This window comes from Onychomys torridus, chromosome 11 (assembly GCF_903995425.1).
Source record: "Onychomys torridus chromosome 11, mOncTor1.1, whole genome shotgun sequence".
NCBI classification, from domain to species: Eukaryota; Metazoa; Chordata; class Mammalia; order Rodentia; family Cricetidae; genus Onychomys; species Onychomys torridus.
Genome location: NC_050453.1, coordinates 58,643,132 through 58,662,236, shown reverse-complemented (window position 1 = coordinate 58,662,236; position 19,105 = coordinate 58,643,132). Strand labels below are relative to the sequence as shown.

Sequence of the window (19,105 nt, the reverse complement as noted above, 5' to 3'; positions counted from 1 at the left end):
CAGAGATCTTATTAGCTAAGTTGCTATTAGAAAATGTGGCAGTTTCTTAAGACACCAAATAGCAAGGAAGAAGATTTGAAAGTGGCACAAAGGTGGAGAGAACCAACTGTTCATAGGTGACAGTTTCGGAACTTCAAGATGACAGGACTCAGCAGCACAGAGAAACTAAGAGTTAACAAGAAAGGAATTTCGTCGCTGGGCGTTGAAGGAGTTTGGATTTGGCCTTGAAGAAACATCTCAAATTTAATCTCTTGCATTCTGTTGTCATCACTACTCTGTCCAACATTTCTAAGCCAAATGCTTTCCAAGCCAATGGGTTTATCCCCAAAGTAACAACTCACTTCCCTCCAGGCTCTTGGAAACTCTATCCTACCCTCCCCTTTCCACGTGAAATTTATACTTTTTCTCCCTTTAATCCTTCCAACTAATAACTCTTCTACATCAATTGTTTTGATATCTTCTTTACTCTAAACATTAATTTTATGAAATTAAATAAGCAAAAGTGATCATCTAGTTGGGGGGTTAATTTGATAAATGCAGTTTAAGAAGGATTTATAATGAAGTCATGATTCACTTTCAATCTGAAAACAATTCCTTAAGACTCGTTAATCCTACAACAGACTGGAATTATAGGCTCCATCTAAAAGGCCAATTATTTTGAGAATTCTTATCTGTGAATTTTTTGGGGATATTTATTTTGTCTGTGTCTGATGTGGGTGTACATGTGCTGTGTGTGTGTGTGTGTGTGTGTGTGTGTGTGTACACGTAAGTCAGAAGACAACTTGGGGAGCTTTTTTTTTTTTCACCATGTGGGTTCCAGGGATTGAATTCAGGTTGTCAGGCTTGGATCACATCCTTTAGCCACTGAGCCATTTTACTGATCCCTAATCTATGAATTTTATATTATGGATCTATCTTATATAGTTAACCCTGTCAATATATGAATGAACATATCATCATGGTTACACAATTTTTTTTTTTCTTCAAGACAGGGTTTCTCTGTAGCTTTGGAGCCTGTCCTAGACTAGCTCTGTAGACCAGGCTGGCCTCGAACTCACAGAGATCCACCTGCCTCTGCCTCCCGAGTGCTGGGATTACAGGCGTGCGGTACAACCACCCAGCTGGTTACACTATTTTTTAAAGGGACAGTAAGAACTCAGCCACAGTTTCTGGATCTGTTTCTCTATAGTAACTTCACACTTCCTAGCAATTGGAGAGGGACTGACTATAAACCCCTTTATTCTTAAATGGCTATTGTTGTCTCATTTATATCATATGTCTATTTAAGGAAGTTCTAACATTGACAAATTCTTTTATATCATTTAAAGTGTTCCCATATATCAGATGTTATCTTCTTTTCTCAAGAATGCTGAAAAGGACATTGTTATATTATTATCTAATAAATGAGGAAACTTAAGTTCTAAAAGTTTAAACAACTTGGCCAAAGACACACAGCCAGCAGAAGTGAGCAAGAACACCACTACTGCGTGCTGGGCCCTGCTGATTCAGGTGAATGCAAACTGATGTGAAAAGACATACTTACCAACCAAGGTCTGCAAGAAAACCATGGCCTTAAAGGGGATGTAGAGCATCTGAGACACTCATAGGAATACATTAAAGTCTAGACTAGAGATAACTTCTCCAGGAAGCTGAATCTAAACACTCTCGTTGTTCACTTGCTCTTTTATATATTTATTTTCTTCAATTTTGCCAAAAATGCATTCACCTGATTAAAAAACATCAATTCCCCCATGAAAATGAAAGCATCTTTCCTATCCCAATGAAAAGAACAGAAAGGAAATGTACTTGGCTGCAGTTATACAGAGAATCTAGTTTTTAGTCCTATACCTCTGCAGTATCATTTCTAAAGTAGTACTCAAAAACAAAAATAAAAAACAATGAAGTAGGACTCAGAGAGTCAAACAATCTACCTTTGTCTCCATACTGGTCCATCTTAAATTTTATTGTCCTGGCCAAGGACATTGATGATGACATAATCATACTGTCTCTTAAGACAATCAGCATGGGGGTATCTGATTAAGAACTGCTCTCTTGCCACTGGGCAGTGGTGGTGCATGCCTTTAATTCCAGCACTCGGGAAGCATTGCCAGGTGGATCTCTGTGAGTTCGAGGCCAGCCTGGGCTACAGAGTGAGTTCCAGGAAAGGCGCAAAGCTACACAGAGAAACCCTGTCTCAAAAAACAAAACAAAACAAAAAAAACAAAAAAAAAAAAAAAAAAAAAGAAGAAAGAACTGCTCTTTTCTTTTCTCCCCAGGCAAGAATTCTCCCATTGCTAACTGAAACTATTCTTAAATTGAGTCAGTAGTCAAAGAGCCTGACTAGGAAAAAAATCCCAGAAACAAGACTTCATGAGCTAAGCTTTATATTTTGCTTAAAATATAACTTATTTCAGAGAGGCAAGACAAAATGATGGGCTCATCTGTTTTATTTCTTCTAGGTAAGATAAAGGGGATGGGCTGGTGACTATAAATGAATTAAGAGTCCCAGGCAGTCAGTTCAACAGCCTCTAACTACAAGAACAAGCTAATAAAGGGGTTGTGTTTGAATGGACACAAACCAAACATGTGAACAACAAATGAAAACCCTTACAGAGTGGGTCCTGCTCAGAGCCCCCACTGACTCAATGAAAACCCTTACAGAGTGGGTCCTGCTCGGAGCCCCCACTGACTCAATGAAAACCCTTACAGAGTGGGTCCTGCTCAGAGCCCCCACTGACTCAATGAAAACCCTTACAGAGTGGGTCCTGCTCAGAGCCCCCACTGACTCAATGAAAACCCTTACAGAGTGGGTCCTGCTCGGAGCCCCCACTGACTCAATGAAAACCCTTACAGAGTGGGTCCTGCTCGGAGCCCCCACTGACTCAATGAAAACCCTTACAGAGTGGGTCCTGCTCAGAGCCCCCACTGACTCAATGCTCCCAAAACTTAAAGAAAAAACTTAGTGAATCAGGTATGGTTTGGTTTTGTTTTCTTCTTCTTATTCAAATCAAGACAAGGGAATGCCATAATTTAAAAGTGACACTTGGCAAACTGCTGGTGATGATACCGAACAGTGAACATGCTCCCACTGGGATGGCTAGTTTGAATCATCTACGAAGACAGTCCCAGTGAGGACCTGTCTACCAGAGCAGGTTGGCCTGTGGGCACGTCTATGACAGACTGCCTTGACTGTAACAGATGTGGGAAGATCCAGCCTAAACCGAGCGGCACCATTCCCTGAGTCTGGGTCCTGGACGGCCACATAAAAGAGAAGTGAGCTGAGCAGTAACAAGCATGCACGGATCTGTCTCTCTGTTCTTGACTGTAGATGTGACTAGATGTTTCAAATTCCTATCACCTCGATTTCTCTGCTGTGATGAAATGTAATCGTAATCTGGGGCTAAAATAAATCCCTTTTCTCCATTTGGCTTTTTCTCCAGGTATTTTATCAAAGCAAAAGAAAAGACACCCATTGCGCTGTCCTTGTTGGAGAGACAGCATGTGGGCTTTATGGGCATGCACCCCGGGATGAAAGCTAAACCTTTGCTCAACTCTCTGACATGGTTCTTTAACCTCAGAGTTTTATTTGGGTCGCTTTCAAAATGGTGAAATATAAAGTGAAATGGTGAAATATAAATATATATGCTTTAGGGTCAATATACAGAAAATTAACCAAATTGCCCCCAATATGACCATACTCAATATAAGGTAGTTATCATAGGAAGTGTTTGGCCAATACACATATGCATTTATAAAACATATATAAAACGCTAAATGAAAATCTGAAGCAAAAGTCTAAATACTAGTGTTCACATTTTATGCTCATTGATATTTTTATTTATTATTTTGATTTTGGTTTTTCAAGACATGGTTTCTCTGTGTTGCCCTGGCTGTACTAGAACTCACTTTGTAGGACAGGTTGACCTCAAACCCACAGAGATCTGCTTGCCTCTGCCTCTCAAGTGCTAGGATTAAAAGCATACACCACCACCACCTGACTTCTTTTTTATTTATTAAAGAATGATTTCAGTTTTAATTATGAGTATGTCTGCATATGATCACGTGAATGCATGTGTACACAGAGGCCAGAGGTATCATATTCCCTAGAGCTGGAGATACAAGTGGTTGTGAGCTGCCTGATGTGGGTGCTGGGACTTGAACTGAAGTCCTCTGAAGAAGCAGTACCCACTCTTTACTGTTGAGCCATCTCTCTAGACCCTGCTCTTGCTTTTCTTCAAGCCAGGTAGAAGGCTACTATTAAAGGATTTCCCTCTGCCTGCCTTGTCTCTTATTTCTTGGAAGGTAGAGTCCTGGAATACAGGGAGGGTATGGTGATGAAGCCATAGCCTGGCATTGTTAGGGGACAAAGATACTGAACAAAAATGAAACGTACTAAAGATCATATAAAATAGGTTTCCATTGTTTTCTATTTTACGTTTTTTTAAAAATATTTTTAAAGATTTATTTATTTATCTTATTATTATGTATACAGTATTCTGCCTGCATGTGTCCCTTCCGGCCAGAAGAGGGCACCAGATCTCACTACAGGTGGCTGTGAGCCACCATGTGGTTGCTGGGAATTGAACTCAGGACCTTTGGAAGAGCAGTCGGTGCTCTTAACCACTGAGCCATCTCTCCAGCCCCATTTTTTTTTTTTTAAGATATAAGTATGAAGGGGAAAAAAGAAGCTGGAATGACTTCTGTATTTTTGTACAGAATTGAAAATAGTGATATGGTTCACGATATTCAATATAGATAATGAAATGGAAATGTGTGCGTGTATGTATTTCCTTGTTTCTGCTTACTAAGAGGGACTGGGAAGAGTGATACCCTTCTAGCATTTGGAGAACAGGCCCTAGATTACTGCTGCTGAATGCTACTTTCTTTTTTTTCTTTTTTCTTTTTCGAGACAGGGTTTCTCTATGTAGCTTTGCGCCTTTCCTGGAACTCACTCTGTAGCCCAGGCTGGCCTTGAACTCACAGAGATCCGCCTGCCACTGCCTCCCGAGTGCTGGGATTAAAGGTGTGTGCCACCACTGCCCAGCTGAATGTTACTTTCAACTAAAGGAACCAGGCTCCTGGAAAAGTGATAATTCCAGAGCTGGGAAACGAAAAGAAAATGAACTTGGGTCCCTAAGTAACAAGAGGACACCAAAAGTCTGTTTAGAAAAGGGACATGTGAACATCAAAAATTAAAGCAATGAACTAGCTATGGAAGAAAATGGGCATCCATGACTACACATCAATATAAAGAAATGAACAACAATACAAATAAACGAGGGAAGTTCTTCCTCATGGTAAAACGCAGAAAGGGTGATGAAGTTAGAAAGAGAACTGCCATTTTTTAGAAACTACCATTGTACAATTCGTTCAGGAAAGAAAAGCAATGAATCCCAAACCAGTAGCTAAAGTGGATGAGTGAGTGACTTTTACAAGATCCTAAAGCATTCCTTTATAAGACACAGATAAATCACTCAAGAGCAAAAGGAACTCTGCCACGGGGACTCTTGGTATATGCCATCTTCACCTGCTGATCAAAGACTTTGACAGGAGAAGAACATACAGCATCACGCCTGTGACAGCACGACATCATGGCTAACACACAGACTGGTGCCAATTATGCTGAAGCACTGGAAACACACAAGTCAAGGGGGATACGACTAGGCTCTTCTCTTCAACTCCAGTCAAGGAGGACTGACCGGAGGAGAGTCAATGGTGGGTTCAGACCCAGGCTTGGGTCCTGAAGGGACACTGTTGAGACAATGGGTGAGATTTGGATTTGGTCACTGAGTGAAGGGAACAAAGAGTTCTTTGTCCTATTTCAATATTTATGTGGTTTGAAACTGTTTCAAAACAAAAAGAAATCTAGCTCCTTAATCTTACTAGGGTGGGAAAAGAGGACAAAGGGATGCCTTACCTCCAGAGGACTCTGAGAAATAGCTTCTCAGTTCAGAGGACTCTAGGGTTTCACAGAACAGGGTTTCTCAATGCAACAGACAACCATTTGGGAGGGTACAATGACTATAATTTGAGACTCATTAATAGGTCATAAATCAAAGTGGATCATATCCAGGTGGATAAAAACTGAAACAGACCAGTAAATTATGAATGTGTTACATAGAAGGACTATGCTCTCTTGAGACTCTTGTTTCAGTCGCACAGACTACATTTATATATGGACACAGCAAGTATTGGATCATAATGTAGAATGTATTTCATATTCAGTTATAGCAGAAAGTTTGAAGCTGATGGTGTGAAGACATTGATAGCTTTTGCTGATGGAAAGAGCAAGGGTGGTGCTTAGTCTGGCATAATCCAAGGATAGCCTCTATCAGTGAGGCCTGGAAGGAGTACTGAAAGCCACTGCTCACAACTGTGGGAGCTGATGGACAGACACTATTACGAGGCAGGAGAATAATGATATTATGGTGGCCCATGGCAGAGTGTTGGCCACACAAACATGGAAATGCAAATGCAGCTTGCTATAACTTATGTGGTACATGACATGAAGATTCCCTGAATGTCACTAAAAGTTTTTGGAGACAGAGTCTGACTTTGTAGCCCTGACTGGCCTCGAACTCAGAGATCTGCCTGCCTCTGGAGTACAGGGATTAAACTGGGGCCAGCCTTGCCGTTAAAGGTTTCAACCAGAGGAACTTGTACTTAACATCATATCAAGGCAAGAATGTTGGGAACGGCAACTCACTTTTCTAAATTATGACAGAAGAACCCTACTAGCTGACAACTCAAAATCAAGTGTCATTATCACGTGAAGAAGGGGACAATGGCAGTTACCTCTGTCTTCAGTTTTCAAGTTTTAATCAGGGAGAGGGAAGGAAGAATTTGAAAAGAATATAGAATTAAAAAAAAGAAAAGGGGAGCGGGGAGATGGCTCAGCAGTTAAAAGCTTTTGCTGCACATGCCCGATGAGCTGAGCTCCACCCTAAGAAGCCAGATGTGGTGGTGCCCCCTGCAATGCCAGCTCTACTGCAGGATGGGACCTAGTGCAGACAGGGGACTGACAGGAAGCTCACGGGCCAGCTGGCCTGGATCCTGTTCACAGCAGCAAAATCAGAGGGTATCCTGCCTAAGAACAAGGGGGAGGTGAGAGGTGGCCTCCACATTCATTCCACGGGGTGTGAGTGCATGTGTGTACGTGTGAGAGCAAGCACATGCACGCACACACAGACACACACACATTCTCACCAACAGAAAGGAGAGCAGGATCAACTTCTACAGCGCTTCTGTGACAGTCCTATCACCTCTCGAGATGTCAGGGCTGAGCCTGAGCTACAGAGTTTATGGAAGGGTTAGGTGACTGTTGTCAGGATCTAGGTCTAATCCTAGATTCTTCCAAAATAGCTTCTAACCTGAAACTTAATCATCCTCAACAGTGGTTCTCAAACTGTGGGTTACTACCCCTTTGGGGGTCACATATTAGATAGCCTTCATATCAGATATTTACATTATGACTTATAAGAGTAGCAAAATTGCAGTCATGAAGAACCACCAAATAATGTTATGGTTGGGGGTCACCACAATGTGAGGAACTGTATTAAAAGGTCATAGCACTGGGAAGGTTGAGAACCACTGGTTTAGAAGTATACCTACTATTGCATTTTTGGTATAGTGACAGTAGAATTCTTTACCATTGTGTATTTACTCTGCTACAGCAAAGCTATGGGAAAGTCTCCTAGGAAAGGTGAGCACAGCTTCCAGATGGCAAAGGTCTTCAAGGCCCAAAGGGGACTCCCGACAGATTGGTAGACATTACCTCATCTTGCAAGAATTTCTTGGCTGCTTCCTACAAATCAACTTTTAAGGGGCTTAGTTTGTAATAAACTGAGTTGCTGTAATGTGTGCATTTTAGCTCAGATTTGGGAAGCGGTGAGGACTCAAACATTACTAGTCAAGAGTTGTCGTTTAAAGAGTCTGCTCACTCTTGTAGCCCAGAACTGGACACAGAGCAGCCATTTTCAGGCCTGTTTATGAATACAGTGGTCAACAGACAGATCTTTATTTTCATTATCAACAGGTACTTTTCTTTCCTTAATCCATCTAAAAACTATTAACTGTTTACTCTCCATGCAAAGCCCCATTAGAGGTGTGTAGTGTTCTTCACAACATGATTCCTATCTCCAAAGAGATCCCAAGAGAGCTTCAGATTTACATAACTACAGAGTCTCCTAACTGCTTAAAACAAACAAACAAATAAACAAACAAAAAACCCTAGTCTTCTATATTTTTAAAAATTTTTTTAAAACTCTGTGTCTGTGTCTGTGTGGGCTGTGTGTACTTGGTTCCCATCAAGGCCAGAACAGAGCGTCAGATTCTCTGCAGCTGGAGTTTCAAGAGGCGGAGAAATGAACTGGGGCCGTCAGGCCCTTCTATACATTATATACTTGTTTCTGATTTCACACCAAGCAAATCATCTGTTTTTTTGTTGTTGTGGTTTGGTTGAAGGCTTGAACTCAGGGCCTTGTACAAGCTACACAAGTACTCAAACACTGGGTGGCATTTCCAAGCCTAAGTAAGTGGTTTTTAAAGTACTTCCAACGGCACAGAGTCAAATCAGAAGAGCTTCAGTGTCTGTAAGAGCCCCATTCACTGGCCTGTGCGTTTATGCTGGTATTTTATTGCTAGGTATCTAGAAAGGCTGCAGGTAGATAAGGGAGAATGAAAAGTATTGAAGGGAACAGGTTCTCTGTCAGCCTCCTCTTTCTGTTTCTCCCATCTTAAAGATTTATTTTTATGTATGAGTACTTTGCTTACATGTATGTACATACACCACACATGTGCCTGGTGTCCACAGAGGCCAGAAGGTGTTGAATCCCCTAGAGTTGGAATTGCAGATAGCTGTGAGCCACCACATGTGTGCTGGGAACAGAAATCAAGTCCTCTGCAAGGGCAGCAAAGTGCTCTTAAGCAACAAACCATCTCTTGAGCTCCGATTTCCCATTTTAATCCTCTGCTTTGGTTTATGTGCCATGAAAACCCTCCCTTTGGTGGGGATGGGCAAGATGAGTGATGACATCACACAGTTGATAATGACTCACACAGATGCTCCTGGGTGAGAAAACACATGAGGGATTTAATCACAAAATGCATCTCTTGCCCTTACTTCTCCTTTGAAATGAAGCATTCTAGGGTTAGCCTTTGCTACACATGCATGGAAATACAAAGTAGAGATAAGCCAGGAAATTCTTTCCATTTAATAAAGGCCTTCTGATTGTGTTCTTTATGAAAAGGCAATAAAAGCTAAAAAAAAAAAGCTTGTGTGCATCCTGGTGGGCTGTTTGGAGCAAGGGGAGGAGATGGTGCATCTTAAGGTACAAGATAGCAACAGAAAGAAAAAGCAAAACAGGACTTACAAAATTACCCAGATGGAGCTTATAAATCCTTCTTCTCGTGCATGTGTGTGTACACACTTGTGTTATCGTGTGTGTGAATGGGTGTGGATGTGATGGTTCCAAAGTGACTGTTGGAATCTTCCTTGGTCACTTCCCACCTTGTTCACTCTGAGTCAGTCTCAACTGAAGCCAGATCAGCTCGATGGGGCCAGTCTGGCCAGCCAGCTTCCCAGGGGTCTTCCGTCTCCATCTCCTAAGTGCTGGGACTGCAGGCAGGCCATCATGCCCACCCAGCATATTAACACGGGCTCTGGGGATGGTCTTAATGTTTCCGTGGTAAGCACTCTAACTACTGAACCACTGCCTCAGCCCCATAATAACTTTTATTTGTCTACAAATATTGCCAATTTTGCTGTCATCAAGTTAAAAAACATCATGTCCTGGTGTTATTGTGAAAGTTTAAATCTCAGGAGCTTATTTAATGGTAGGAAATGATAAAGAAAAATCACTGCAACCTTGCCGTGGGATTGTTCAATAGGGGCGTGTGTCTATACCAGGTAGAGTGGCTACCAACAAGCCCCAGGGGTCCTTTTGTCTGTCCACTCAGCAGCCCTGGGATTACAAGAGTACATCACTGCACCTGGCTGTGGTGGCTGCTTCTCTTTTTAACATGGGTGCTAGGAATCCAAACTCAGTTTCTCATGCTTGCCCAGCAAGAATTTTATGGACTACACCATATCCCCAGTCTCAAGTCTCGTGTTTTGTAACTAAATTTACATTTAGCAACAGCTTAGAAAGGCAAGCACTTGTGAAAAGCTACTTTTTTTTCTTCCTGTGAACACTTCCGCTTTCTTCCCCTCTCACAATGTCTTCGGAAGCCCCATATATAAAACAACAGTAAAGCTGTAAGTGACAGCTCAGAGTCAGGGCCGAGGTTTTCAAAAGAGGGTTACCACCGAGACGTGTGGTTATATGTGAGGACATCCACTGTCACAATGGTGGGAAGTGGGCAGGTATTTAGGTTCTCATCAGCCTGGAAGATCTGGGGGCTGGACCTCACCCTTGAACTCAAACAGCTACTTTAACTACATACAGTAGTTTATAATCACTAATTATGGTCAGAAGAATAAGACATAAGTCTTCTCTCTGGTCCTGGGAGAAGACATGAACTGTCTGGAGATTACTAGGAAATAACAACTTCAACTTTTCTTCTTCTTCTTCTTCTTCTTCTTCTTCTTCTTCTTCTTCTTCTTCTTCTTCTTCTTCTTCTTCTTCTTCTTCTTCTTCCTTCTTCTTTTTCCTTCTCCTTCTTCTCCTCCTCCTCTTCTTCCTCCTCCTCCTCCTCCTCCTCCTCCTCTTCTTCTTCTTCTTCTTCTTCTTCTTCTTCTTCTTCTTCTTCTTTCTTTTCTTCTTCTTCTTCTTCTTCTTCTTTTGACACAGGATCTTATAATCTTACATAGCCCAAGCTGGCCTTAAACTGGCCGAGGGTAACCTTGAATAGATATTTAAATCTGGCTCCAGGGTCCATGGACCACTGTTCTGATAAAGAGCAAAGACATACCACTGGCCCTTCTCTAAGAGTCAAACCAAACAGACCTTTCAGCTAAGAGAAAAGGACAGAGTTCTGCAGGAAAAACAGCTTAGAAAGGGCGTACGTACCTGCCCACACTGTATCCCACACAGGTCCCTCTGGCCATTGTCCACTGCCTCCTGGAGTGTGCTCTGCTTTGTAGTGGTCTCTTTGGTCACCATTCCCCTCACTCTCACACTTGAGGGTGTGTCCTACTTCACTCTGCCATATTCTAAATCCAAATTCTGCCTAATCTAAATTCGTTTGATGGTAATTACAAGGCCTAGAGGGCCAGACTCAGATTCCGGTGACATACTGGTATTTAGGAGGTAAGTATGGAAATTTGCATGTCATCTATACTGTAGATAGCCCCTAATAAAGAATTAGCCTGACAAAATGCTTATGGCACGCTGCTAAGAAAAAAAAAATGCTCAAATTGCCTAGGATAAACTTAATCTTTTTGATAAAACTAAAGGCAACAAAAGTCCCTGCTCTATTACCATGAGCATGGCAATTCTTAAGAAAGAAACATTTACCTGGGGGCCTGCTACAGCTTCAGATGTTTGGTCCACTGTCATGGCGGGGAGCATGGTGGCATGCATGGGGCAGAAGCCGTAGCTGAGAGCTCCATCCTGACCCACAGGCAAGGACAGAGAGGGGAGAGGGGGAGGGGGGAGAGGGAGACTGGGCCTGGCATGGGCTTTGGAAACCTCCAAGCCCACCCCCAGTGACACACTTCCTCCAACAAGGCCACACCTCCTCATCCTTTTAATCTTTTCAAACATTGCCACTCCCTGGGGACCAAGCATTCAAATATACGAGCTTATTCTCATTCAGACCACCAGGATACTAAATTACAATTTGGAATAGTTTTAACTTGGTGTGTTGTTCAATGGTAGAGTGCTCGCTATGGTGATATTTTATTTGTACTGAAATGTGATTTTATTTGTATGTTAATAAATAAAGTTGCCTGGGGGTCAGAGCTAATAGCAAAGCTATAGCGGAAGCTGGGCGATGGTGGCACACGCCTTTAATTCCAGCACTTGGGAGGCAGAGCTAGAAGGATCTCTGTGTGTTCAAGGACACAGCCAGCATGGAGACACACGCCTTTAATCTCAATATCAACCATAGGAGACCTGGAGGACTGTATAGACAGGCAGTTCACATACTCTAGAACAGCTAAGTGGTAGAGTGTGTATCTAGCACACTCAAGGCCCTGGGTTCAATTTCCAGCATCAAAAAAGAAAGTAAAGAAAAGAGAGACAACTAAAGTAACAATCACCCAGACCTCCAAGTGAAAGCCAAAGTAGATAAACACACCACTGCACAGCTACAGTCAGGCTTAACTTCTAATTCTCCAACCTCTCTTATTCTCAAACTCTTTGTTCAGAGTCAAGTAAATGCTCTATTATTTCCTTTCTTGTCCGTCCTATTTCCACTGAAGATCACTGGATTTTCTCATAGGATATAAGCTTTGGTTCTGGCTTTTAAAACATGGCTGCTCTGGAGATAATATAAATGTCTCTATTTGCCGGCCACATAATACATACCCATAATCCTAACCCTTGGAAGGTCAAGGCAGGAACACTGTGAGTCTCAAGCCAGCCTGGGACATACAGCTGGGCTACACAGTCAGCCAGTCTGAAACACCACCACCATGTTTCCTACTATTCTTGAGATACAGGGAGCACACCCAAACAAAATCAAACCAAAGGCCAACACACCCCAGTCATCACAAGAAAGAAAAGTTGAAAGAAAACTATCTCCAAGTATTTCTGATATTTCCAGAGTATTGTGGTTCACAGAAAGTAAAGAACACTCTTTGTACGCACTTTAAGAGTTACATTTCAACTCCACATCATAATTCAGAAATAATACTCCTTTAGCCAGCCATGGGGGAATTGGGGAACAATTCCCAGAGTGCTCAAGTTAATGGTCCTGTCAACTCTGTCATTCCCACAATGCAAAGCCAATGTAATTCTATATAAACATAATCATGCTGAGGCAAACACTTGCAGAGTGTGAGAGCTACACATGCATTTCTCTAAGAAACACCACTTGAGAGGTTCATGAGGCATGGTAATATTTGCGGAAAACAGGACCAATGTGGGAATCAAACTAATTAGAGTCCTGGAGGCTGCTGTTTAGCGTGCAATATAGGAAAGCACTGAGCTTCACAATGGCTGAGGCACACACACAGACACAGAGTTCTCTCTGAGCACAAAGGTCAAGCACAAGCTAATCTCTGAGTGAACCAGGCTCTGTTCTAAGCAGCTTGCCGTGTTATTATCTGACGTGGTTGACTGGAGTGATGGGAACAATGTGTTACTGGAGTTAAGATCATGAGTCAACCTCTGTATGTTTAGTTAGCACCATATTCTAACAAATAAACCAAAGAGCAAATAATTTTGCCTCACCACAGACTATGTATATGGCCATAACAAGTACTCAAAATCTACCACTGCAAATGGAATCAAAGAGTAATGGAGGTCTGCTATTAAGCACACAGAAAGGTGACCACAAAATCCTACATTCCATCACATGAAACATATCGCCTAGGAACGTCAAATGTCGGAAGAGTACTCAGGTTTTGTTTTTTGCCTCCTATCCCTGTTTCTAAATAAGCAGAAATCAAGACAAGCTGGTATGGACTCTTTTTTTTGGCGGTGGGGGTGGGAGGGTGGGGGGGGGGGGGGTGGGGCGGCTTTTCGAGACAAGGTTTCTCTGTGTAGTTTTGGTGCCTGTCCTGGAACTCACTCTGTAGACCAGGCTGACCTTGAACTCACAGAGATCCGCCTGCCTCTGCCTCCCTAATGCTGGGGTTAAAGGCGTGCATCACCATGCCCCATCTACTTTTCTTCTTTTGAGTCTCCAAAAAGTTTCTATAAGTAGTATTGTTTCTTGGAGGTTTGGTAAAATTTGCATTGAAATAGACCACACATTGATTAAAAAAAAGTCCAAAGTAGCAGCGCTGACTTTTAAGACTGCAGTGCAAACCTCCTGTGCACGCCCTGTCACTGCCTCCATAAATGGAAGCAGACTGAACCAGAGCGGACGGTGCTTTGCCCAGCCAAGAAGAACCATTGCAGTCAGCAAGGGCTTCGTCCTAACACCAAACTGCAGTCCTGCGCCTGGAAGGCAGCCATCAGCACACTGGAAAGAACGCTGCTCTGGGAGCTCACAGCACTCATTTATTTTCTACCATGAAGGCATCACACAAGTTAGGTTGAACACACCCCCTTGTAGGGCCCCAGGTTTTCATCTACAAAACAGGGAGTTGGGCTAGAAGCTTTTAAAAGTTAGAGCTTTTAAAGCACCTTCTAAACCGACTTTTCTGTAACCTCGACAGTTTGGGACTTCATAAATTGGCTGACTCCTCCATTCTTCAGTCTGCTGAACAAATCATTTTTCAGGTAGAGAGAAAGCCCCAAACACTCCTGAAGTCAATCTTGAAGTCAGGTGGAAGTCAGAATCACCACATACTGGCTTTGTTTGCTCACCAATTTGTAAAGGAACAATGTGGGCAGCTGGATGAAGTTCTATCCATAGGTATACACATAATCTAAGGGTTTTGTTTTTAAGACTTATTTATTTTTATTTTTATGTGTATGGGTGTTTTTCCTGCATGTATGTCCATGTACCACCTGCTTCCAATACCCCCATAAGCCAGAAGAGGACATGAGATCCCCTGAAACTGGAGTTACCAATAGCTGCTATTAGGAATTGAACCCAGGTCCTCTACAAGAGTATCCAGTGCTCTCAAGTCACTGGTAGCCAGGAAGACCACAGAAATATAATAAATAACCCCAAGCTGACTTGATCAGAGTACAGATGGAGACAAACTGAGAAGCACACTGCAAAGCTACAGGACAGAGGGGCCTGACCCTGCTTACGCAGTTATGTGAACAGAGGTGCAGGAAAGACAGCGCACAACAGTAGGGCAAGAGCGGGACTCTCCACAGAAAGAAGAGTGGGCTAGAAACTAAAACACAGCGCACGAAGTATGTAGCTGAAGTACAGACCATAAGTGTGGTTGTGGTTCATTCTAAGATGTAGTATGTACCATATCTCATGCAATCTTCACAGCCCTTTAAAGATACATAAATGTCCCCCTCAAAAAGTTAAAAAAAAAAAACAAACCCAAAACAAGACATTGAAAGACATTTACCATCCACACCACTGTATATGAGACAGCAAGTTGCATCTTTCATGGTACATGGTGTGGACATAGATGGTACAAAGAGAGGGAATTCACTGTTCAATATTTTCACCCCAGCAGAAAAAGCAACCAGTTAGGAGAGAGAGATAAAAATATTCCACCAATTTCTCATTTAGGGGCTCAGGAGGTAGCTCAGTCACAAGTGTTTGCCTTGCAAAGCCTGAAGAACTGAATCTGGATCCCCAGAACCCACACAAAAGGCAGGTATTTCAGAGCTGGTAAGATAGGAGGCAGTAGACAGGCAGACCCCAAGTGTTCACTGGCCAGCTGGTCTAGCTCACTGGTGAAGTGCCAGGCCAATGAGAGATTCTGTCTCAAACAAAAGGTAAAAAGCACCCAAGGAATGACATCTAAGGGTGTCCTTTGAGTATTGCACACATGCGCATGCATGCACAGGCACATATCTGTGCACCCTCCCACATGAACACACATATAAAAGCAAAACCCAAGCAATCCTCATTCAAGTCATAAAGAGGCCACTGAAGCACTCTTCATTTTCACGGGAATCTTAACTAAGTTTTCAGGACAGGAGTATTTATGACTTTGGATCTAGTTCATTCAGTAATTTTTTATCATAAGTCTTTATCCTGCTTATATTATGTTTATAACTCAGTTGTTTATTGCTTTGTCTTGCTTTTGCTTTTCAGTTATCTGAGTCTTATCAGGGAACTCTGGCCGGCCTGGAACTTGCTATGTAGACCAGGCTGGCCTCGAGCTCACTTGCTTTTGCCTCCTGATAGCTGGGATTAAAGATGTGCACTACAACCTATAACTCAGTTTTGATGACTATTTCATATGGAGCTCTAGTCCAAGGAAAGAGCCCTAAATGGCTAGTGGCAAAAGAGACCACTAGTCTTGGTATCTCACTGCATGAGAAAATCACTTGTCTTAACGACTGCCAGAATGCTGGGCATTTAGGTTATTTCCAGTTTTTCTACTATCATAAACAGCTAAATAGACCAAGTTTGTTTATTCAACAGTGCCTAACAATCTTCTACACAGTAAGTACTCAAACTTTTTATGGGCTGACCAAGTATTTAAAGACAAGTATATATAATACACCTTGTGATAGAATGTCCTATGCATAAGGAATTATCTGTAGTTGTTATACCTGTGTGACTATTTCCTAAAAATACATTTCCATCAATATAAATTCTGGATCAGTTTCAGGCTTTTGATAGTTTGACAATTTACTTCCTCAAAGAAATTAACTTGCGTTCCCAAAAGTAGAAGATGAAAAGGTCAAATTTAGTATATCCACACCTACATCCTTCAGTATTTCTCTGTTGCATTTAGTTTTAAAAGATCTTCCTCACAATTTTAATTTATGCTTTTTTAGTGGGGTTGCAAACTTTTTCTTATGTTCATTTGCAATTCTAAAATTCCTTTTTCTGTCTTTATTTCTCTGAGCTAGAGTCACTCTATAGTCTCAGTGTCCTGGAATTCTATATGTAGACCAGGTTGGCCTTGAACTCATGGAAATCATCCTGCCTCTGCTCCCTGAATGCTGGAATTAAAGGAGTGTGCTACCACACCTAGCCCCCAGAAATGGTTTTCTAATGTACACTACAATATCAATCAAATTTGGCCCTTGAAGCTCGGCTGTAGGTTGCAGAGGGAAAGAACCCTCTGCACACAGTATTTTTGGGAAGAAAATATTGAAAAAACAAAAACAGAAAGAAAGTTCTTTAAGGAACCATCTAAAAACCTAGCGGGAAGAGGCTCATTCACAGAGCAAGCTAGATTACAACACACACTTTTATTCATAGCAAAGTAGGGAGTTCAAAACTTCCACTGCCTGACTTTTTAATGACACTCGTGTGTTATATAATTTTATTTGTGAAATAGTTGTAGAGTGATGATGTCAGTGGGAAAGGGAAAGGCTGCAAGGATAAGGTCCCCCTAACAGTTCTTCGAATGCTTTCTTTCTAGAAAGCTGTATTAGTCAGCGCTCTCTGCTAGAACAGAACTGACAGCATGGATCTCCCTCTCTCCTACTCTCCCTCTCTCTCCTACTCTCCCTCTCTCTAGACAGACATGGGATTTTTAAGAGTGGCTTACAGGCTGTGTAAGCCAGCTGGTCCAACAATGGCTGTCTACCAACGGAAAGTCCAAGAATCCTGTAATTGCTCAGTCTGCAAGGCTAGATCTCTCATCTGGTCTTTAGCAGATGCCGGAATCCATAAGAAGTAGGCTCTAATGCCAGTGAAGAAATGGACTTGCCAGAGAGCAAGCAGGCAAAGAGCAAAAGCTCCCTTCTTTCATAGCTTTTATACAGGCTTCCAGAAGAAGGCATGGTCCAGATTCAAGGTAGATCTTCACAACTCAAAAAATCTGGGTTAAAGGTCTATATTTCCACCTCAAATGATTTAATTAAGAAAAGTCCATCAAAGGTACACCCTACTTGGGTTTTAGTGAATTCCAAATGTGTTTAACGACCAAGAATAACCATCACAGAAGCCATCTAGATTAGCCCAGAAACTACATGCTGCTCACTCTTCTCTCCATAACTGTGGTGTGGGTGTCTGTGGCCGTTATATGAAGAAGTCTCTAGAGGACCAGTGAAGCACACCTGATCTGCAATGGTGTTTCCTGATACTAGATCATGGGGGCTCTGATCTAATCAGTGATTAATTTCTTGGTTAATTCGTGCTAGGATGGTGTTACTGGGAGGTGGCACAAAGGAGCAAATGGGGCCTGGTTGGAGGAGAGGCAGTCATGCCCTGGGTGCTAGAGCTGCAACTGGCCCCTTGTATCTACCCGTTCTCTGCTTCACTGCCACAGTCCCACTGCCATGGGATTGGAAGCAGAGCACCAAGTGAGCACACACTGAGCCTTCTAACATGTGAGCCGGCCCAGATCTTCAGCTCTCTCTGCCAGGCATGTTGTCAATGCCTTACGAAAAGTCAGGAGCACAGTGGCTTTAGACTTTGCCAGTCCTGGATTAGGCTGCGAACATGAAAGGAGTGTAACCCTGAGCTGGACACAGACAGGTAAAGCAGAGTGAGATAAACAAACGAAGGCTGGCCTAAGGAGTATTATCGCCACTGGGAACTTGACCGACCCTGACCATTTCACCTCACTCACTAACCCAACAAACAAGCCCTTCCCAACTGTCTGCCTAATGGGGAAATGTTCCTCCTAGGTACAAACACGTGTGCTGTTCATTCCTTCAGGATATCCTTACAGAAGAGAATCTGCCTTCTGTTCTCAACAAGGAAAGAAAGCAGAAATGTGGTTGAGGACTGTGAGTGGGAAGCAAACTGGAGTACAGCAGGGAAGTAGTCAGTTAGCACAATGAGCTGAAAGACACTATCATCAGATCTGCTCAGACTCTTCAGGCTTCAGTAAGGGGCACGGGGGAGGGGCACTTGGTATGCAGGAGCAGATGTATGCAAGCCAGAGTGCCCAAGTGAAAGACAACTTTGGGTGCCAGTCCTCACCTGGCACCTTGTCTGAGTCAGGGCTTCTTTGGTGTTCACTGCTACAGAGCTAGGTCAGCTGGAGCCATCCGGCTTCCAGCATCATAGGCATGCTGGGGATTACTGATGTGTGCTACCACAGCCAACTTTATGTGGGTTCTGGGGATTTGAACTCAAGTCCTGATGCAAGCACTTTATTCACTGAGCAAGCTCCATAGCCCCAGGATTGTTTTAAACAGCAAACTAACTTGGAGGTCTGCCCACAAAGTCAATGTCTACTAATACAAGGCTATTAGCATTGGACTACTCATCAAGGTCATTACCCACACAGGAGTCACAAAAAGCAGACATCATTCTGTGGTGTTCTCCCATCCGACTCCACTCAGCTGCTCTCACACACCAGCAGCTTCTCCCACTGGACAAGTCTCCTGGATACCTTTAGACCTTCCACTTCTGGACTGGATCCCACAGGACTACTAGTAGCTGAAGCTTGTCTACTGCTTTGCCGTCTCTGTTTCTCGTGGGAACCTACTCTGTGTAGCTG

General features: G+C 42.7%; 1 protein-coding gene across 5 annotated transcripts in view; it reads right to left on the bottom strand.

The window, feature by feature from the left end:
- The window catches only part of Ppp1r12b (protein phosphatase 1 regulatory subunit 12B), a 219,607-nt gene that overhangs the window by 46,919 nt on the left and 153,583 nt on the right, over positions 1-19,105 (bottom strand). The window lies entirely within an intron of this gene.